The 23,582-nt window shown below is 39.0% G+C and overlaps 1 long non-coding RNA gene across 1 annotated transcript in view; it reads right to left on the minus strand.

Moving 5' to 3' along the window:
* Positions 1 to 1,346: 1,346 nt before the first annotated feature.
* LOC129652600 (uncharacterized) overlaps positions 1,347 to 23,582 on the minus strand; it is a 97,960-nt gene continuing 75,724 nt past the window's right edge. The window contains exons 2-4 of the long non-coding RNA XR_008714607.1: positions 3,071 to 3,163; positions 2,581 to 2,685; positions 1,347 to 1,553 (exon numbers count right to left, since the gene is read on the minus strand). This is a non-coding gene — a long non-coding RNA (uncharacterized LOC129652600). The remainder of the gene's footprint in view (positions 1,554 to 2,580; positions 2,686 to 3,070; positions 3,164 to 23,582) is intronic.

The following is a 23,582-nucleotide window of genomic DNA, read 5'->3' on the forward strand; positions in this document are numbered from 1 at the left end:
TGGTATGTGCTTATCCATATAACTTTTTTGATTAAGTATCTGTTAAGAATTTTATGCATTTAAATGGGTTTTTATATTATTGAGCTTTGAGAATTTTTTTTTGTATATTCTGAATACATATTCAGATATATGACTTGCAAATATTTTCCCTTTGTGACTTATATTTTCATTTTCTTAAGACTGTTTTTACAAAAGCAGAAGTTATTATTTTTACAGTCAAATTTATGAATGTTATTTTAAACATTTTATAATATCATGCTTTTAGTATTATATCTAAGAAAAAATGCCTAACCTACTATCACAAAAATTTTCTCCCTTGTTTTCTTCTAGAAATAATAGTTTTAGGATTGTGATTAGTCCTTTGAAAATTTACATGTGATATAATAAATGGAATATCATAATTTTGCATATGGGTATCCAAATTTTTCAGTACTGTTGAAACATTATCTTTTCCCACAGAATGAAATCTGCAACTTTGTCAAATCCCAGTTGACCATACATGTACAAGTCTGTTTTCTGAATTCTATTCTGTTGCATTGATCAAAGTATCTTAATGCCAATAACATACTACCTTGATTACTGCAACTTTACTGAAAATTTCAGCATCTGGTAATTTTATTTAAGTTTGTTCCTCTCTTTCAAAGTTGTTTTGTATATTCTATATCTTTTGCATTTCCATTTGAACTTTAGAATAATCTTTTCAATTTCTAAAAAAGAACGTGCTCATATTTTCACTTGGATTGCTTTGAATCAATAGATAAATCAAGGGAATTTGGCATATTAAAATGTAGTCTTCCTGCCAATGAACAATGTTTATCTACAGGCATAACCTGTTTTATTTACTTCACTTTTTTGTGCTTCATAAGCATCATATTTTTACAAATTCAAGATTTGTGGCAACCCTGCATTGTCAGATGATGGTTACCATTTTTTAATAATTTTTTTAAAAAAATTAAGGCATACAATTTTTTAAAAACAATGCTATTGCATACTTAATAGACTATAATAGAGTGCACACATAACTTTTATATGCATTGGAAAACCAAAAAATTCATGTGGCTAATTTATTTTGGTGGTCTGGAACTGAATTATCTCTGAGGTATGCCAATATTCTTTAGTAATTTAATTTCTTTCTCTAAGTTTTTTCACTTTTCAGTATATAGGTCTTACACATCCTTTAATAGATTTTTCCTAAGTATTTCCAATTCTTGGTGTTATTGTAAATTATTTTTTATATAATTGTTATTAGATTTTATTGGCAAATGTTAAAATTTTAATGGATCCATAAATCTGTTTTTCACTTGCAGAGAAATCTCTTTATTAAGAAAAAACTGTACAAGGATAAAGGCAAGAGAAGGGGAAAACAAATCTAAAATTATTAACACTAAAAATATTATTGGACTTCCCTGATAGCTCAACTGGTAAAGAATCCGCCTGCAATGCAGGAGATCCTGGTTGGATTCCTGGGTCAGGAAGATCCACTGGAGAAGGGATAGGCTACCCACTCCAGTATTCTTGGGCTTCCCTTGTGGTTCAGCTGGTAAAGAATTTGCCTGCAATGTGGAAGACCTGGGTTCAATCCCTCGGTTGGGAAGATCCCCTGGAGAAGGGAAAGGCTACCCACTCCAGAATTCTGGCCTGGAGAATTCCATTGACTGTATAGTCCATGGGATCACGAACCAAAGAATTCATGTGGCTAGTTTATTTTGCTGGTCTGGAATTGAACTATCTCTGAGGTATGCCTGAATTATTTAAGTAATTTAATTTCTTTCTCCAAGTTCTTTCACTTTTCAGTGTGTAGGTCCTATACATCCTTTGATAGATTTATCCTAAGTATTTCCAATTCTTGGTGTTTTATAAATTATTAGCACCAAAAAATTATTAGAACCAAATTGTTACAAATATATAAATATATACTATATGACATTTTAAAATTTCACCTTCTAAATATTCTTTTCTAGTAAGTTTTAGTCACTTAGTCATGTCCAACTCTTCATGATTCTTCATGACTTCCCATGGACTGTAGCCCAACGGGCTCCGCTGTCCATGGGATTTCCCAGGAAGGAATACTGGAGTGGGTTGCCATTCCCTTCTCCATAGGATCTTCCTGACCCAGGGATTGAACCCAGGTTTCCTTCATTTCAGGTAGATTCTTTACAGTCTGAGCCACCAGGGAAGCCTCTAATATAATTTTTTTTTTATATTTACATAGCCATCTTGTGTCCTTCCGGAGAAGGCAATGGCACCCCACTCCAGTAATCTTGCCTGGAAAATCCCATGGACGGAGGAGCCTAGTAAGCGGCAGTCCATGGGTCGCAAAGAGTCGGACACGACTGAGCGACTTCACTTTCACTTTTCACTTTCATGCATTGGAGAAGGAAATGACAACCCACTCCAGTGTTCTTGCCTGGAGAATCCCAGGGATGGGGGAGCCTTGTGGGCTGCCGTCTGTGGGGTCGCAGAGTCAGACACGACTGAAGCGACTTAGCAACTTGTGTCCTTCCACCTTGCTAAAAGTCATTTATTTTCCTAGTAGCTCTTTTACAGGCTATCCTGGTGTCTCAGTGTTAAAGAACCCACCTGTCAATGCAGGAGATACACATTTCATCCCTGGGTCAGGAAGATCCCCTGGAGAAGGAAATGGCAACCCACTCCAGTATTCTTGCCCTGGGTCAGGAAGATCCCCTGGAAAAGGAAATGGCAACCCACTCCAGTATTCTTGCCTGGGAAATCCCACGGACAGAGGAGCCTAGTGGGCCATAGTTCATGGGCTCATAAAAGGCTCGGACACTACTTGGCAACACCACCACCACAACTCTTTTGCAGATTAAGTCACATTTTCTCTGTAGAAAGCATGTCACCCACAAATAAAGACAGTTTTACTTCTTCCTTCATAGTCAAATCTTTTTTTCTTTCTTTCTTTCTTTCTTGACTACACTAGAATCCCCACTGTATGCTAAATAGAATTGTTGAAAGCAGGTTTCCTAGTCTAGTTCCTGATTTAAATAAGCTGGTCAGCTGGCTCCTCACTTGCATTGTTTCCAGTTAAAAATTCTTCCATGTTCCTTACCTTTTTTCGTTTATACATAATGTTACTTTTTTGTTCCATCGCTGCTTTCAGGATTTTATCTTCACCTTTAGCTCCAGCATTTAAAGAATCTGCCTGCAATGCAGGAGACATAGAAGATGCAGTTCAATCCCTGGGTCAGGAAGATCCCTGGAACTAGGAAATGGCAACCCCCTCCAATATTCTTGTCTCAGAAAACGCAAGGACATTGGAGCTTGACAGGCTATAGTCCAAAGGGTCACAAAGAGTCAGACATAACTAAGCATAGTTCTAAGAAATATGATTATGATACACTTTAGTATAGCTAGTTTCATTTTTATTTTTTAGAGCTTATTCAGTCTCTTGGAACTACAATTTTATACCTTTTTTCAAAATTGGTATTTTTCAACCAGTATGCCTTCATATATATATTTTTAAATATCCCTGACCCCCATATTTCTCGTTCAGAGACTCTAGTTAAAGTCTCTAGTAAAGAGACTCTACTTAAACTGCTTTAAGTTGTTCCACAACTTGCTGATACTCTCTTATTTTTTTAATCTCATTCTTCATCCTCTGTGAGTTTTATTTTGGAAGTATTCTTTGCTAAGTATTCAAATATACTGATTTTTTTTTTTTTACCTCTGCAATATCTAACCTACCACTAATCCAATTCAGTATAATTTTTCATCTCAGATATTGTACTTTTCATCTCAAGAAATTTCATTTGTTTTATTATTATCTCTTCTCTGTTTCTTAACATGTCATGTTCAACCATTTCTCTAGCTTCAGGACATATGTAATGTAGTTCACTAGTGGCTCAGATGGTAAAGAATTTGCCTGCAATGCAGGTTCAGTCCCTGGGTCAGGAAGATCCACTGGAGAAGGGAATGGCTACCACTCCAGTATTATTGCTTGGAGAATTCCATGGATAGAAGCGCTTCAGTTCAGTTCAGTTCAGTTCAGTCGCTCAGTCATGTCCAACTCTTTGCAACCCCATGAATCACAGCATGCCAGGCATCCCTGACCATCACCAATTCCCAGAGTTCACTCAAACTCACGTCCATCAAGTCAGTGATGCCATCCAGCCATCTCATCCTCTGTCGTCCCCTTCTCCTCTTGCCCCCAATCCCTCCCAGCATCAGACTCTTTTCCAATGAGTCAACTCTTCACATCAGGTGGCCAAAGTACTGGAGTTTCAGCTTTAGCATCATTCCTTCCAAAGAAATCCCAGGGCTGATCTCCTTCAGAATGGACTGGTTGGATCTCCTTGCAGGCCAAGGGACTCTCAAGAGTCTTCCCCAACACCACAGTTCAAAAGCATCAATTCTTCGGCACTCAGCCTTCTTCACAGTCCAACTCTCACATGCATACATGACCACAGGAAAAACCATAACCTTGACTAGACGAACCTTTGTTGGCAAAGTCATGCCTCTGCTTTTGAACATGCTATCTAGGTTGGTCATAACTTTCCTTCCAAGGAGTAAGCGTCTTTTAATTTCATGGCTGCAGTCACCATCTGCAGTGATTTTGGAGCCCAGAAAAATAAAGTCTGACACTGTTTCCACTGTTTCCCCATCTATTTCCCATGAAGTGATGGGACCAGATGCCATGATCTTCGTTTTCTGAATGTTGAGTTTTAAGCCAACTTTTTCACTCTCCTCTTTTACCTTCATTAAGAGGCTTTTTAGTTCCTCTTCACTTTCTGCCATAAGGGTAGAAGCGCTTGGTGAGCTACAGTTCATGGGGTTTCAAAGAGTCAGAAATGACTGAGCAACTAACACTTTTTCACTGTATCTAACTTTTAATAGTATTGTCTACTAATTCTATTAGCTGTATCATTTCTATACCCATTTCTACTTATACTTCTTATGAACCATAATTTCCTTCTTCTTGGTGTGCTTAGTAATTTTTTCTTTTATTGGATGCAAAGTACTGTGGATGTTATCTGTTTGGATGCTGAGTATTTTGATATTTCAAAAATCTTAAGCTTTCTTTTGATATGTGATTAAGTCACTTGGAATTTTTTTGATGTTTCTGAATTTTACTTTTAGCATCTGTTAAGAGGAATCAGACCACCGTTTAGTTCATGGCTACTGTTTCCAATACTAAGCAAGACTCTTTTTACTAGTCCAGTGTTCTATGAACTATGAAGTTTTCAACTCTGTTTGTTGTAAACATACTCTATACCCAACTTATTATAAGATCTGGGCATTTTGTTCCTTCTAATCTTGTTCTCTGACCGTGAGTAGTTTCTTTAAACATGTCTTGATCAGTGCTTAACTGATTACCTAGGCAGGACTCTATAGAGATCGCTCGAATTCTCCCTCCTCTGACACTATGTCCTATGAACTTTTGCCACTTTGGCTTTGAAAGATTCCTAGCTTAATCTTCTTAGCTCACTGTATACAATGGACTTTGCCTATGTTCACCCTCTCTGCCTGCAACCTGTAAATTACCTCCAGAAATTGATCTATGGGAATCATGGGGTTTTCCTCAATTTTTCCTATATCTCAATGATTATTGTCCTCTGCTACCTGATGTCCAGTAACTCAAGAGCTAACTTTCATATATTCTGTCCATTTTTTAGGTTTTTTCAAGAAGAAGGGTAAATATAGGCCCTGTTACACTGTTTTAGCCAGAAGTACAAGTTTTTGACATTATTGATTATTGTTGTATTAAATGACTACTTAACATATAGGCTATGGTTTTTCCTGTGGTCATGTATGGATGTGAGAGTTGGATGGTGAAGAAAGCTGAGCACCAAAGAATTGATGCTTTTGAATTGTGGTGTTAGAGAAGACTCTTGAGAGTCCCTTGGACTGCAAGGAGATCCAACCAGTCCATTCTAAAGGAGATCAGTCCTGGGTGTTCATTGGAAGGACTGATGCTGAAGCTGAAACTCCAATACCTTGGCCACCTGATGCAAAGAGTTGACTCATTGGCAAAGACTTTGATGCTGGGAGGGGTTGGGGGCAGGAGGAGAAGGGGGCGACAGAGGATGAGATGGCTGGATGGCATCACCGACTCGATGGATATGAGTTTGAGTGAACTCCGGGAGTTGGTGATGGACAGGGAGGCCTGGCGTGCTGCAATTCATGGGGTCACAAAGAGTCGGACACGACTGAGTGACTGAACTGAACTGAACTGAACATAGTTTCTTATCAAGCAACAATAGAGATTTGAATAAATAAAAAGAAGCAGAGAATTTTCCAGACAAAGAGAAGACTCTGGGCTAGGAATGAGCTTCTGGATTTAGGGTATATCAAGAGAACTGATGTTGCTGAAAGAGAACAAATGAGAGAAGATAGTTGTGAACAGCTTTATAGAGATGAGAAAGAAAGAGGTGATACAGGATCCTCTAAGAACTTTGAATAATTTTCAAATCATTCTATTATATTGTGGTTCTGATCAATATCAACATCCATTTGTAACAACATGGATCTAAAGGGTATTCTGCTTAGTGAAATAAGTCACACAGAGGAAAACACATATGGAATCTAAATCAATTACATAAGAAAAATAAAATGAAAATGGACTTATAGATACAGAAAGCAAATTTGTTGTTCCCAGAGTGAAGAGAGGAGTGAGGGATGAGCCAGATAGGTGAAGGGAATAAAGAGACACAAATTCCCAGTTATAAAATAAACCAACCACAAGGATGTAATTACAGCATAGGAATATGTTCAATATTACTATAACTTTTTATGAGGGCAGATGGTTACTAGACTTATCATGGTGATCATTTCACGATGTGTTTGAATGTTTAATCACTATGTTGTATACCTGAAACTAACCTAATATTACACAACAACTATATTTCAATTTAAAAAACTATCTTAAATGTTATTTGGGGAATTTACTCTAGGAAATAAGTATAGGAATAGGGACAAGATTTGGGGATCATAATAATCCAAATGAGAGAAGACGGTAGATTTGATTTCATGTATTAGCCACGGAAGTGCTAAGTAGCAATCAGATCCAAAACATATTTTAAAGATTAAAAACTACAAGACTTTTTAATTAATTGGAAGTCAGGTATGAGGAAAGCAGATAAAGCAAAGCAACTCTGGGGTTCTGGCTATAACAACTGTGCCATTTATTCAAGTGAAATTTAGGAGAGAAGCCACTTTGAAGGTAGCGTAAGTTGAGAGTTAAATTTGGGGCATGCTCAATTTGAAATGACTATGACATCTATGTGGAAGTCAAAGTAGCCTCTTAGAATCAAAGTGTAGCCTTCTGCAAATCAATGTTACAGTACAGCAGTAAAAACTCACTAGATTCATCAAGCTGTTTCTTATCTCCTCCCTCCACTATCAACCATATCTCATCAGAAGTTTACACTGAGATTTAGTTTTCTGAAACAGGACACACTATAATCTTCCACCATATTCCTCTTTGATACTCATATTGTAGTCCTCAGTCCTTATATCCTGTAAGAGAAGTCCCATTTTGTCCATATTTCCTCTTTGAAAAAGAAACACTTCGAAGGGATTATATAGTCAGCTTTATTCTTTTTAGATGAATAAAACTGTATAACTAGCTCCGCCAAAGACCCAGGGTCTGAAATTGGGTTTTGTTATAAGAAGGAAAACTTGATTTTCTTAAGGATATCCATTGGAATACCAGAAACAAAGACAGAAACAACAAGCTTCTCTTCACTGTTGTGTACAAGGCTTTCACTGTTATTAATTCCCTCTTGTTCCCATGTAACTCTGAAATGGTGTAAAATTTTATTCATCTTGACAAAACTGAACAATTCAAGAGTAGATTTCTGTCTTATTATCTTTCTTCCACTGTACTGGGTACTTTTGATAAATTGAAAAATATGCGATTAGTAATTAAGGGGTGTGAAAGAAGATTCTGAAGATTAAAAAGAGGGAAGAATTTATTTCCCAGTGCTGATGATGGACTTGAGAGTCAAATATTATTAATAACAATAAAATTATTACATCCCACTCTGTAGTATTTTGTGCATTTCTATCCCATTCATATCAATCAACACATTCTATATTTCTAGAAGAGATTACGGAGAAGGCGATGGCACCCCACTCCAGTACTCTTGCCTGGAAAATCCCATGGACAGAGGAGCCTGGTAGGCTGCAGTCCATGGGGTCGCAAAGAGTCAGACACGACTGAGAGACTTCACTTTCACTTTTCACTTTCATGCATTGGAGAAGGAAATGGCAACCCACTCCAGTGTTCTTGCCTGGAGAATCCCAGGGACAGGGGAGCCTGGTGGGCTGCCGTCTATGGGGTCGCACAGAGTTGGACACGACTGAAGCAACTTAGCAGCAGCAGCAGAAGAGATTAGCTAATTTGCTGAATAGTCTCCCCTTAAATTCTCTTATATTTCTCTTGAGTTTTATTTAGGATAAAAACATTCTCAAAAATAAGGACTACTTCATATAAACTTGATCCATTTAAATTGATATAAAAGAATATGTTCAGTCCAAAGTAATACAACTTTAAGAGCCTAAGGTTGAATTCAGAATAGAGATGATAATTCCAGGCTATGATTAAGTTGTTAAGGAGTTAAAAGTACTTGTCATTAGATGAATTAGTTTCATATGATTCAGTGATGTGCTGTGGGCATCCAGATGGATCGTGAAAATATTTAATTTATTTATGTGGCCAACATTATGCATCATATAGTTGGTTTGTTATATGAAGTGTCAACCCTCCTAACTGGGACATTATTTTTCCTGATGATATTTTCCTCCACATCCGTACACAACAATCACCATCATAGTTAGCCTCAGTTTCCAATTCAGTCCATGCTTGAGTAGAGAGTATGTGTGGCTTCAGTTACAAAAATCACTGTGTGTTTGTGGGTAGGTAAGTTTGGGAGACTAATTATTAAATTTCTCTGTCTGTTGGAATCAAAAGGAGCTTATGTTCGTATTAGCTTGATTAAAGACATTTCTTCTTGTTCTACAGCTGAACTAAGGATATTCTGTTTCCTCTAAATGAGTTGGGCTCACACGCACACACACAGTTGATAAAATCAAAGTAAAGGAACTTTTTATACTGCTTCTCATTCTCCAAAGATCTAGTGATTTGACAGAAGTTAATCCCTCACTGGAAAGAAAGTAAGAGATTAAAAACTTCACATCCTCTAGGATATCAAAACGGCCTTACATGAGGCTGCAAATGAAGGGACATTCTTCAGGAAGCCAGTGTCCATGGACCAGGTGAATTTGTCAGTTTCATCAATGTAGACTCTACCAACCTTTTGAAGATATTACATTAGTGTGAGTCTAACCATGGTTTTTTATGCCCATAACCTGATACCCTATTTTATCTATGTTTAGTTCTAGGCTAAGACTGGTCCTTCTTTAATCTGCTCCATCTTGCTATGAGTATAGAGTAGTGTTATTCTGGTTCAGGGAAAAATGGAAATACAGCACTTGATGGACACTGCAGTTCACTCTCAACACCCCATTAACCCTTGCTAATAATTGGTCTATAGAGACGATATTCATGGGACACATTTGTGACCAAATCAGCATGAAGGAACATCACTGAGGTGGGAGTTAGTCTAAGGAATATCTCCTCACTCCCAAGAGGGAGTCACAGAAAGAGGCCATCCTGTTCCTTAACCTGCATGTTGTCTTCTCTGAATGTAATTGTACAAACGATATAGCCATCTATCTATATAGATAGAGAAAAAACATCCCAAAGACAGAAGAATAAAAACATAGAAAGAACTAGGATCTTTAGTGATTCTACTGATTCACTCGTAACACCATTTCAGAGTCCACCCTCTGGTATTCCAGTTATATGAGATGATACATATCTTTATTGTTTTCTCATATTTTGAAAGAAGATTGTTCTTATGGGAGTAAAAGAATCCAAACTGATTCTTAATATTAACAGTGTTGATTAATGACCCTGCCCACCAAGGATTCCTTTCATGATGAAGGCCAGAGTTTCTAAATGATGCCTTAATAGGAAAGCATCAGTAGGCAGAGGAGGCTTGCTTTCTTCCATTTATAAAGAGTTGCCAACTTAAAAAATGAATTTCTTATGTTCCTGGACACCCCAAGGTAGCCTTTTGTGTGTGTGTGATAGCAATAGTTATATTCTTCTGAAAGCAAAGGTCTGAAACTTCAGATTTGAATTAAGGAAGTCCTACCAAATGGAACTTTTATCACATACCCCGCGTCCAAGGTCAGGGGCCGTGCCCGGGAGGAGATACCCCATGCCCTTAAGCCCGAGGCCAGGGGCAGCAGGCGGGAGGAGCTACCCCACGCCCCCACACCCGAGGCCAAGGACAGCAGCCAAGAGGAGCAACCCCACACCCGAGGGCAGGGGTGGTGGCCGGGAGGACCAACCCCACGTCCAAGGAGCCGTGGCTGCACGGGTGCAAGAGGGCCTAGAGGAGCTATCTCACGTTGAAGGTCAGGAAGGGCAGTGGTGAGGAGATACCCCTCGTCCAAGGTAAGAAGCAATGGCTGTGCTTTGCTGGAGCAGCCATGAAGAGATACCCTACGCCCAAGGTAAGAGAAACCCAAGTAAGATGGTAGGTGTTGCAAGAGGGCATCAGAGGGCAGACACACTGAAACCATACTCACAGAAAACTAGTCAATCTAATCACACTAGGAACACAGCCTTGTCTAACTCAATGAAACTAAGCCATGCCCATGGGGCAACCCAAAATGGGCAGGTCATGGTGGAGAGATCTGACAGAATGTGGTCCACTGGAGAAGGGAATGGCAAACCACTTCAGTATTCTTGCCTTGAGAACCCCATGAACAGTATGAAAAGGCAAAATGATAGGATATTGAAAGAGGAACTCCCCAGGTCAGTAGGTGCCCAATATGCTACTGGAGATCAGTGGACAAATAACTTCAGAAAGAATGAAGGGATGGAGCCAAAGCAAAAAGAACACCCAGATGTGGATGTGACTGGTGATAGAAGCAAGGTCCGAGGCTATAAAGACCAATATTGCATAGGAACCTGGAATGTCAGGTCCATGAATCAAGGCAAATTGGAAGTGGTCAAACAAGAGATGGCAAGAGTGAATGTCAACATTCTAGGAATCAGTGAACTGAAATGGACTGGAACAGGTGATTTTAACTCAGATGACCATTATATCTACTACTGCGGGCAGGAATCCCTCAGAAGAAATGGAGTGGCCATCATGGTCAACAAAAGAGTCCAAAATGCAGTACTTGGATGCAATCTCAAAAATGACAGAATGATCTCTGTTCGTTTCCAAGGCAAACCATTCAGTATCACAGTAATCCAAGTCTATGCCCCAACCAGTAACACTGAAGAAGCTGAAGTTGAACAGTTCTATGAAGACCTACAAGACCTTTTAGAACTAATACCCAAAAAAGATGTCCTTTTCATTATAGGGGACTGGAATGCAAAAGTAGGAAGGCAAGAAACACCTGGAGTAACAGGCAAATTTGGCCTTGGAATACGGAATGAAGCAGGGCAAAGACTAATAGAGTTTTGCCAAGAAAATGCACTGGTCATAACAAACACCCTCTTCCAACAACACAAGAGAAGACTCTATACATGGACATCACCAGATGGTCAACACCGAAATCAGATTGATTATATTCTTTGCAGCCAAAGATGGAGAAGCTCTATACAGTCAGCAAAAACAAGACCAGGAGCTGATTGTGGTTCAGACCATGAACTCTTTATTGCCAGACTCAGACTTAAATTGAAGAAAGTAGGGAAACCACTAGACCATTCAGGTATGACCTAAATCAAATCCCTTATGATTATACAGTGGAAGTGAGAAATAGATTTAAGGGCCTAGATCTGATAGATAGAGTGCCTGATGAACTATAGAATGAGGTTCGTGACATTGTACAGGAGACAGGGATCAAGACCATCCCCATGGAAAAGAAATGCAAAAAAGCAAAATGGCTGTCTGGGGAGGTCTTACAAATAGCTGTGAAAAGAAGAGAAGCAAAAAGCAAAGGAGAAAAGGAAAGATATAAGCATGTGAATGCAGAGTTCCAAAGAATAGCAAGAAGAGATAAGAAAGCCTTCTTCAGCGATCAATGCAAAGAAATAGAGGAAAACAACAGAATGGGAAAGACTAGGGATCTCTTCAAGAAAATTAAAAAAAAAAAAAAAAAGAAAATCAGATATACCAAAGGAACATTTCATGCAAAGATGGGCTCGATAAAGGACAGAAATGGTATGGACCTAACAGAAGCAGAAGATATTAAGAAGAGATGGCAAGAATACACAGAAGAACTGTACAAAAAAGATCTTCATGACCCAGATAATCATGATGGTGTGATCACTGACCTAGAGCCAGACATCCTGGAATGTGAAGTCAAGTGGGCCTTAGAAAGCATCACTACAAACAAAGCTAGTGGAGGTGATGGAATTCCAGTTGAGCTATTTCAAATCCTGAAAGATGATGCTGTGAAAGTGCTGCACTCAATATGCCAGCAAATTTGGAAAACTCAGCAGTGGCCACAGGACTGGAAAAGGTCAGTTTTCATTCCAATCCCAAAGAAAGGCAATGCCAAAGAATGATCAAACTACTGCACAATTGCACTCATCTCACTTTTCTCGCTAGTAAAGTAATGCTCAAAATTCTCCAAGCCAGGCTTCAGCAATATGTGAACTGTGAACTTCCTGATGTTCAAGCTGGTTTTAGAAAAGGCAGAGGAACCAGAGATCGAATTGCCAACATCTGCTGGATCATCGAAAAAGCAAGAGAGTTCCAGAAAATCATCTATTTCTGCTTTATTGACTATGCCAAAGCCTTTGACTGTGTGGATCACAATAAACTGTGGAAAATTCTGAAAGAGATGGGAATACCAGACCACCTGATCTGCCTCTTGAGAAATTTGTATGCAGGTCAGGAAGCAACAGTTAGAACTGGACATGGAACAACAGACTGGTTCCAAATAGGAAAAGGAGTATGTCAAGGCTGTATATTGTCAGCCTGTTTATTTAACTTATATGCAGAGTACGTCATGAGAAACGTTGGACTGGAAGAAAGACAAGCTGGAATCAAGATTGCCGAGAGAAATATCAATAACTTCAGATATGCAGATGACACCACCCTTATGGCACAAAGTGAAGAGGAACTCAAAAGCCTCCTGATGAAAGTGCAAGTGGAGAGTGAAAAAGTTGGCTTAAAGCTCAACATTCAGAAAACAAAGATCATGGCATCCGGTCCCACCACTTCATGGGAAATATGTGGGGAAACAGTGGAAACAGTGTCAGACTTTATTTTTCTGGGCTCCAAATCACTGCAGATGGTGACTGCCGCCATGAAATTAAAAGACGCTTACTCCTTGGAAGAAAAGTTATGACCAACCTAGATAGCATATTTAAAAGCAGAGACATTACTTTGCCAACAAAGGTTCATCTAGTCAAGGCTATGGTTTTTTCCTGTGGTCATGTATGGATGTGAGAGTTGGACTGTGAAGAAGGCTGAGCGCCAAAGAATTGATGCTTTTGAACTGTGGTGTTGGAGAAGACTCTTGAGAGTCCCTTGGACTGCAAGGAGATCCAACCAGTCCATTCTGAAGGAGATCAGCCCTGGGGTTTCTTTGGAGGGAATGATGCTAAAGCTGAAACTCCAGTACTTTGGCCACCTGATGTGAAGAGTTGACTCATTGGAAAAGAGTCTGATGCTGGGAGGGATTAGGGGCAAGAGGAGAAGGGGACAACAGAGGATGAGATGGCTGGATGGCATCACAGACTCACTGGATGTAAGTCTCAGTGAACTCCGGGAGTCGGTGATGGACAGGGAGGCCTGGCGTGCTGTGATTCATGGGGTCGCAAAGAGTCGGACACAACTGAGCGACTGATCTGATCTGATCTGAATGAATTATACCTGATCATTTGTTTCTGGTTTGGAACGTATCAGTAAGAATAAACAGACTGAAAAAAAAAAAAGAATAAACAGACTGGAATCATAACATTTTATGAATAGATTACATATCCAAAAGAGTTGAATAAAGTGAAGAATGGCTGTGAAAAAGAGAATTTAGATTAATTCCTTGGTGCCTAACATTTTCCTAGATGCATCTTTTCTGTCTGTCTGAACTTGCTAGGCCTCAGGGGAAACTTGCTGAAAACCTACTCACTAAAATAGAAATTAGGACATTCTAATCATCCTTAGGACGAAATGAAAAAGAGGCAAGAGTTGGAATTTGAAAGACTTACAACCCTGCCTCCTTATTTTTATTTATAATAGATCAATTTGGTGTTTTTTTAATTCATATAAAATAAATGCATTAATTAATGGTTAATAAAAATATAATTATGATTTCTTATGTGATAGGTTGTTACATTTATTAATAGACACTTGATGTCCTACATATTGCATTTATGATGACTATTCTATTGAGATGTTATATGGTATACCATAAAATGTGTATCTTGATACGTTAAATGGTATATCATAAGATGTTATATGGTGTATCCTTTGCTACATATGGTACATTATTGTACCATATGTATTGCTACATATGGTGCATTATAACATTATTGGCTGAGTTCTTATAACATTTCTGTGCGATATGGGGAAAGCCAGATTCTGTGAATCTCACTTCTCTCATTACTAAAGTAAGAATGATATTTGATTCATCTCGTGTAGTAATTGTTGTTTCTTACACTGCAAATTACGTACAAAAAAGGAGTTGTGTCTCTAGCACAATGCTAGGTTTGGATGAGACATAAGAAGCTTATTATATAATGCATAAATTAAATCTGTTGTCTATTGAAATCTTGGCTGGGGGATGGAGTGGGTGGTGAGACAGATATACAGCTATAGGATGTATAGCTGCTGTCAATTGGGTTTCAGAACCTCTTATCTGGATGAAAATAAGCCACTAGAGTATTTTGAGCAGAAAAATGACATGGTCAGATTTGTGTTTTAAAAAAAAATCAAGCAACTGCGTTGAACATGGCAGGAAGGGAGTCCAACTCCGGGGAAAGAATTCAGGGTAGAACAAATAATGGAGAACCAGACAAAAAAGAGAAAGCAGCAAAGGAGCTGGAAAGTAGAGCTGAAGAGGGTGAGAGGGATAGGGAGGTGAGGGGAGAATAGTAGGAGATGAGGTTAGTGGTGCATGCAAGCCAAGGAAGGCATGCAAGCCAAGGAAGGCCAGATGGCCAAGAAAAGGAACGTGCCCTTTACAGAGAGAAGTGGGGAGCACTGGAGGATTTTAAGTAAGACAGTGGCGAGATCCACTGCTTGGAAATTGACTTTGACTTCATAGCAGGCAGTTTTATCAATGAGAGGCACCTTAGCAAAGGGTTCTCTGCTTGAGGGATATGTTTCCTTAGTCCGGAATAGCAGGTTCCTGACATCTAGTTTCTAGAGTATGCTGATCAATTCACATTAATAAAGACAGGAAAAGAAGACACAGAAAATTCTCATTTATGGGGAAACGGTAAACAGAAAATAAAGTCAAATACCCTGGTGTATGTAAGAGAAAGGAAGATTCCAAAGCCACAGTGTCAGTCATCGTTTCACTCGGGAAAAATGAATGACGTCCTATTATTTTTAACATAGTGAAACAACAAAAAATAAATTGTGCCTGTGTGTCTATAGTTGGTTGCAGTAACTACACACCCTGATTTATCGTAAGAATTCCAGTTTTAAGTACTTGACCTTGTAGCTATGTGTCCCATGTTTCTGTGACTTATGTTTTTTGGGGAAATTTGGTTACTATTGTTTTAATTCCAGCTTTTAATGAAGCTCTAGCTTCATTTGACCATGTAAATAAATTCTAAGTTTATTATAGTGAATAGAATTGGATTTGCAATGAGATAGATCTCTATTTGTGTCCCTATTTCTTCTACCTGACATCTGAACAGGTTTCTGAAATTCTTGGAACCTTTCCTTCTACTTTTAATATCTATTTATTATCAGGGTCAAAAAGTAAGTTAGATAATATACCAGAACAGTGTCAGATACATAGTAGACCCTTTATGTAAAAGCTAAAGCTAGTTGTCTTTTTCCAGCTTCCTTTCTTCATTTTGAAGATGGGAGATGGGAGATGGGAGAGAGAAGGGAGAAGATCCGAAGTGACAACATGTGGACCCCAAGCTGCTGTTTCCCTGGCTGCCTTCATGGCAAACATTCTAATTGATTGCAGCCTTCTTGGCTTTGAAACCAGGAGGAGCCTCAAAATCCTTCCCAACACAGAAACTTGAGCTGCTTCTACCAGCTTCATGGATGTGACATTTGATATGAAACCTATTTGCTATCTCTGGAGTAGATACTAAAGTTGCAGCTGAGACAATCTGAGCCCCTAACAAATGGAGCCCAATGTCCAAAATCATACAACAGAGTAGAAGGGAAATTTTTCAAACTATGAAGATACAAGTAATAAGATGTAGAATAGAACAGCCTGCTGTTGGAGCCTTTTGAGGAACCCTGAGAGAGGAGATGGGCCTGGAACTGGTCTTTGTAGTAAGCTGATATCTGATTCCACAAAGTTGTCTATGTCTTAATCCCTGGAAACTGTGAATATGTCACTGTACATGGTAAAATGCAATGGTTAGATAGCATCACCAACTCAGTGCACAGGAAACTGAGCCAATTCCAGGAGGCAAAAGTGGAGGATAGAGTAGCCTGGCGCGCTATAGTCCATGTGATTGTAAGAGTCGAACATGACTTAGTGACTGAAAAACAACATGCCGAAATAAATTTTTCAGTTATGTTAAAACATCTTAAAATGAGGAGACTATCCTAGGTTATCTGGGTGGGCCCAATATATTAACAAGGGCTCTTATTTATTTTTATTTTTTTTAAGGGCTCTTATAAAAGAGAGACGGAGGCAGGAGAGTGACGATCAGAGGAGATAGGAAGATAGAAACAGGGGTTGGAGTCGCCACAAATCAAGAAACGCAGGCAGCTTCTAGAGGCTAGAAAAGGCAAGGGATTGATCAACCCCAGATCCTCCGGAAGGGCGGCAGCCTTGTCAACACTGATTTTAGCCTTGCAAGACCCATTTTTGAACTCCTGACTTCCTGAACTATAAAATAATAAATCTGTGGTAAGCCACTAAACATATGATAATTGGTTACCATAATGGATAGGGAATTCATATAGGCTTTGAAAGAACAGGTTAGAAAATAAAGAGGGGCCATTTTGGTGACTGGTAGATGATAATCAGATGCTTAAATATGAGGATAAGGCAGGTATATGGTGGGGAAGTATAGATCCAGACCAACCTGAAAGGGTGGGACAGGCTGCTGACAAGAAGGAACACAGCTCAGGAGTGAAGCCTTGGACTGATCTGACAGGATGAGTTTGAATCCTATCTACTGAGTAACTTTGGTCCAGCTACTTCTCTAATACTGCTGTTCTTTATCAGAGTAAAAATAACACTACTGCCTGTTTTGCAGGGTTAAAAGAGGTAGTAGGTGTAGAGTGTCCTGTACTAATTAAGGGCTTCATAATGGAAGCTGCCCTTTTTATGACTGAAAGGCAAAGTTAAATTTGCAGTTTGCTAGGTTATAGAAAATTCTGAGTGGCAGAACGAAATTCAGATTTATCTCTTCAACAATGGGTGACTGTCTGAAGATACTGAAGAGGAAGATAACATAAAAACACAAAAACACTCTGTGGCAAATTAATATGGCAAAGACAAAAGACAGGCAAATCATCCACTTAAGGAAAAGTCTGAGGGATGGAGGTTGATGTGCACATTAATTTATGAAAAATGAGGCTCAAGCATGTTGCTCAAGCATCCTGGTTGAAGCCATTAGATGCCTGGTTACAGGGGCAGAATTTTGTAGTGGAAACACTAGTCGCCTGTACGTTAGGAGATAAAAGTTCTTACTCTAAATGTGTCAGTCACATGTTACTACTTTGAGAAAGCCCCGAATGTATAGAAAGTATGTGGTTTGAGGTCCTTACTTGTGGAACAGCCTTCTTTGCCCAGAAATTGCTGAGGCCATGCTACTTCTGGGTCATACTTCTCTTGGGACTTATCTTCTCTATGAGGACAAGGTCAAATGATTTATCTTCAGAAAACTGCCAGGATGAAAGGGTCCTCCAAAAAATAAATTATTTCTAATTGCTATGAATCTCAGTGACTATTTAAGACCTGCACTTAACAAATAATTAAATCCTTTATAAGGATGAAGAGTAGCTATAGGACATTTAAAAGGTGTAAATCAACATGCAGATATTGCATTTTTTTATGTAATTAGATCATTTCTATCTATTCTAAATATCTTCTGTGTCGCATCTTTTGGTCAGGGTCTTTTGCCTAAAACAAACCAGAGAAAGGAATGACTTCAGCCAGGATTTCACTGTAATGTATCCAGACTATAAATGGGTGTCCTGCTCATGAAAATGGCATGATTATTATTGCGAGAGAATTACCCTCATCAGGGAGAAATATAAATTTCCCAAATAGCATGTAAAATAAGAAAAAGAAAAAAAGACTTAGAATAGATTTAGGTCAAAACATTTTTCAATAATAAGTAGAAACAGAACACTTCCTGCCTTTAGTCAGTAACCCAGTGCCTAACCTACACTTTGGGGCAGTGAGATGCTGGCGATAATTGGAAGGAAAGTGTTGCCATCAACAGCTGAGAGTCAACAGTCAGGGCATCCATGACATGAAGCTATTTAAACCCCTATTTTTAGAGGAGTAAATAAATCATACAGCAGTGAACAGGGAGGACTATGTACTCCCAGGTGTTATTTGCATAGCCCAAGCATTGCTGAATCCTCCAATGTTTTGAGACCCCTTTGCTTTAACATGTAAATGAAAGAACTCCAGACCCTAATCTCATAAAATGTGAGAAGTCCAATGCCTTGCCAGGTGTTTGAAAATTCCTGGAGTCAAGGAAGGTGCAGTTTGTTTACTGCCCCAAGGGTTGTTCCAGCTTCCACCTCAGGTCTTACACTCTCTCAAACTGAGAGACTCCCCTGGTGGCTCAGATGGTAAAGAGTCTGCCTGCACTGCAGCAGACCCGGGTTCGATCCCTGGACCATGAAAATCCCCTGGAGAAGAAAATGGCAATGCATTCCAGTATTCTTGCCTGGAAAATCCCATGGATGGAGTAGCCTGGAGGTGTCACAAAGAGTTGAACGATTTGTGATATCACAAAGAGATATCACAAAGAGATAAACGATTGAGCAATTAACACTCACTCAGACAGACCTGCCACCTTGCCAGGATTCTGAGCTTCTCCAACTCTCTCTGGTCTGTGTTGCTCCAAAACCCAAACAAATTGCCCCTCTCCTGGACTGTATTTTCTCAGCAATAGCTATAAAATAGTTGTCTATGCAAAGTTTAATGGAAGATTGAGGGAAAACAAAGCAGAATTGCAGAGCCAATCAGAAAACAGCTTAATGCTGAACACCAGACCTCTGTGAGGTTCAAGTTTGCCCATCATTTATCTCAGTGGGCCACAGCTTCTCACCATGTTCCTGAGATCTGACTCATCCTATCTCAGGAAAACTGTCTCCAAATCTTTTCCTCTATCAATGCCCAGAAACATTACTTCTGTTTTCTTTGTTCATAAAAGGAAAACTTAAAATCCCTAGTACTTCACTATACCTCCTCTAAACACAATTTCAGGAGCTGCCATTACATTATGAACATGCCCACCTCTTGACTTCTCTCAAACTAAACCTACCCTGAGGCTTCATCCTTAGCACAAGGCAATAAGAGCACAGGGCTAGTTATTCAGGTCATGGCTTTAGGATTAGGTATTTAGGCATAAGTTACCTACAACTATGTGTTAGAGAGGAGGGGGTTGTGGGTAGGGAGTGGGAGTTGGCAGGATAAAGAAACTATATTCTCTATCAGAACAGATCCCACATATGCCATGTTTTATTTTTATTTTTTTTTTCCTGTTGCTTTTATTCTCCTCCTCCTGCCTCTTCCCCTTCTTTTCCTTCATACCTCCCCCTTGATTCCTTTCTGTTTTCTTCTTCTTCCTTTCCTTCCTCCTCTTCCTTCTACTCCTCTTTTATACCTCCTCTTATACTAATTTTGAGAATATTAGTTCTAAAATGGATTCATGTTTTATTTTACTAAAGAAAGTCCAGAATTTCTAACCTGTCTTCAAAGCTTTCTGTAATAGGGGCCAATCTTCCTTACCTCCCCACTAACTCCTTTGAACAGCCTGGTTTTTAGCAAAAGTGAATCATTTCCAGATCTCTGATCTCTCCCACAGTAGAGGACCTGCTTATTCTCTTTATACCTATATTAGGTTTCTCCAGAGAAAAATAAACAACAGAAGATAGATCTTTTATAGCTATCTATTTCTAGATAGGTTCATCAGTTCAGTCACTCAGTGGTGTCTGACTCTTTGCAACCGACCCCATGGACTGCAGCATGACAGGCTTCCCTGTCCATCACCAACTCCTGGAGCTTGCTCAAACTCATGTCCATTGAGTCAGTGATGCCATCCAACCATCTCATCCTCTGTTGTCCCCTTCTCCTCTCGCCTTCAATCTTTCCCAGCATCAGGGTCTTTTCTAATGAGTCAGTTCTTCACATCAGGTGGCTAAAGTATTGGAGCTTCAGCTTCAGCATCAGTACTTCCAATGAATATTCAGGACTGATTTCTTTTAGGATTGACTGGTTGGATCTCCTTGCTGTCCAAGAGATTCTCAAGAGTCTTCTCCAACACCACAGTTCAAAAGCATCAGTTCTTTGGCACTCAGCTTTCTTTATGGTCCAACTCTCACATCCATATATGACTACTGGAAAAACCATAGCTTTGACTAGACACACCTTTCTCAGCAAAATAATGTCTGTTTTTTTAAATATTCTGTCTAGGTTTTACATAGCTTTTCTTCCAAGGAGCAAGTGTCTTTTAATTTCATGGCTGCAGTCACCACCTGCAGTGATTCTGGAGCCCAAGAAAATAGTCTCTCACTATTTCCATTTTTTTCCCACCTAGTATAGATGTATAGTTAGGTTCATAGACTTATAGATTAATATCTATATCTGTAGAGACAGTGGAGTGTGAGAGAGAGATAAACAGAAAGAGTCTTTTTTTGTGAGAAAAAATTGGCTCATGCAATTATGGAGGTTGAGAAGTTCCATGATTCGCTGTTTACAAGCTGGAGACTGAGTCATCTGAAAGCCTGAGAATGATGAATCTATGATGTAAATTTCAGATGGACAGCAGGAGAAGATGAAATGAGATATCCCAGCTCAATGTGAGACAGGAAAAGGGGTCAAATATTTTTTCCCTCTGCTTTTGTCCTATTCAGACCCTCAATGGATTGAATAATGCCTATTATATTGGGGAGGGCAATTTACTTTGCTGAGTCTACCAGTCCAAATGCTAAGCTCAACCAAAAACACCTTCAGAGACATACTCAGAAACAATGATTAATATGGACACCATGGCTGCTCAAGTTGACACGTAAAATTAATCATCACCATACCAATTTCATATTTCCAAACCCAGTCTATTCTTGAAGGTTCAGTTCAGTACCACATTTTTCATTGCTCAATTATAGATAATATCCTTAACTTGGTCACTTTTTGTGCACCCATATAGCTCTGTTTCTTAAATATAGATGGTGGGCTCTTTCAATCTGTTTTCCAATTCTGCTACTGTGAGTCCAATTATGGAGTCATAAAGACCTATATTTAAATTTCAATCCTGCTTCTTGCTTGTATGTTTGTGCATTTCTACTTTCAGTAGACTATTTTTCCTCTTTAGGCCTCAGTTAGCTGACCTGTAAATGGGGATTAAAGAGTTGTGAGGGGGAGAAAATAAAAGAACATACATACATTCATTAGCATGGTGCCCAGCACAGAGAATGAGCTTTGTAAATACTACCTACATAGCACTTAATTCTAACATTTGAATAATATTCTAGGACTTCACAGATGGCACTAGTGGTAAAGAATCTGCCTGCCAGTGCAGGAGATATGAGACCCGAGTTCTATCCCTGGAGATCCCCTGAAGGAAGGCATGACAGCCCACTCCAGTATTCTTGCCTGAAGAATCCCCATGGACAGAGGAGCCTGGAGGGCTATAGTCCATAAGGCTGCAAAGAGTCAGCCATGACTGAAGCGAGTTAGTATGCACTGTGGTTTAAAGCTTTTTTTCAGGTTTATTAACTCAAAACACAAAATCTTTGTGAAATTAACATTTTGTGTGTGTGTGTGAAATTAACAAAAACCCCAAAATCTTTGTGAAATATATAGAACAAAGTTTTATACATGTTTTTCAAATAAAGAAACAGGGTCTTAGAGAAAATGAGCAACTTTACCCGGACTCCTCCAGCGAAAATTAAAAGCCAAGTTAACTGCCAGCCTCATTTGTTTTTGAACCTGCATTTACTTACATTACATTCATCTGAGCAGGACTTTTGTTCTTTGAGGAGACCCTCGCATAGACATGTTCTACACACACAGAATAGAAAGTGTGGCTGCCTGTGCCTCGTTGCCACTGTTCAGGAGGCTAAAATAGGGGTGGAAGGAAGAAAGAGAGGCTTCATCTTTGGTTGTAAATTCCCCAGGGGCAGGGGAAATAATTGAAGAACTGTTTATGATAGAAAACTATAATTAGGAGTAATGGGGCGAAATTAAGGAAAGGGAAATAACAAGTTTATAATAAGGTTCCAGTATGAGGTATTCAAATTTAATTGCATTTTTTAACTAATGTCAGCCTCCCAGATGTTGTAGTGATGAAGACTGTATACAAATGGGTACGTAAATAAATGACTTTATAATCCATACAATCAAACTGGTTTGCCTTTTAAGCTGAGATGCCATTTTGTGCCTGCACATTTAGAATTTGAATGGCAATATGCAAAAAAAAAAAAAAAAAAAAACTTCTATTGGGTTGAGAATGCAATTGTTTTCTATTTCTCATAATTTACTCAGGAGAATGGAACTATCCCTCCTATTACACATACACACACAATGTCTTTAACATTAGATTTGCATAAGTTGGGATCCATTTGTTAGTTGGTGCATCCCACACTAAGAGGTTAATTTATCCAGTAGAATGCTACAAGCAACCATTTCAAACACATTGTTCAGATCCTCAGAGAACTGAGGAGTGAAGGAAAAAAAGATATTCATATTAATTTTTATGTCTCCCACACTGCTATTGAGATAGAGCTAATAAAGTCATTCAAAACCAGTGCTGCAGGAAATGTGGGAACTTGGAGAGGATGCCCTGCTTTTCTGTTATTGGCTTCTCTGTGGAATCAATTTAGTTGGACTTCTTTGTTTTAAAGTCTTTAAAGTCATTATTTTTCATTAGACAAATTGCTGCTCTTATTCAAAAGTTAATAGTGGGAATATGTCTGGCTGACACAACAAATACAGCCATAGCTCCAGAGTTATTAATGCCAGTAACAATTTGGGATACAATAAATGACTATTTGCTGTGGCATTTACCACTCACACAATAGCAGGGGGCTCTGCTGGTGATCTGTCTTCTGAAAAGAGAATATACACGCATACATGCGTGCATATGCACATTCAAACTATAATAGTCTCTTGCTGATGTCTACCAAATACATCATGGCAACTAAATGGAATGTTATGTGTAGGATGTCAAAGTCTGATTCATGATAGGAGAGGAAAAA

The sequence above is a fragment of the Bubalus kerabau genome, chromosome 5 (genome assembly GCF_029407905.1).
Source record: "Bubalus kerabau isolate K-KA32 ecotype Philippines breed swamp buffalo chromosome 5, PCC_UOA_SB_1v2, whole genome shotgun sequence".
In the NCBI taxonomy this organism is placed as follows: domain Eukaryota; kingdom Metazoa; phylum Chordata; class Mammalia; order Artiodactyla; family Bovidae; genus Bubalus; species Bubalus kerabau.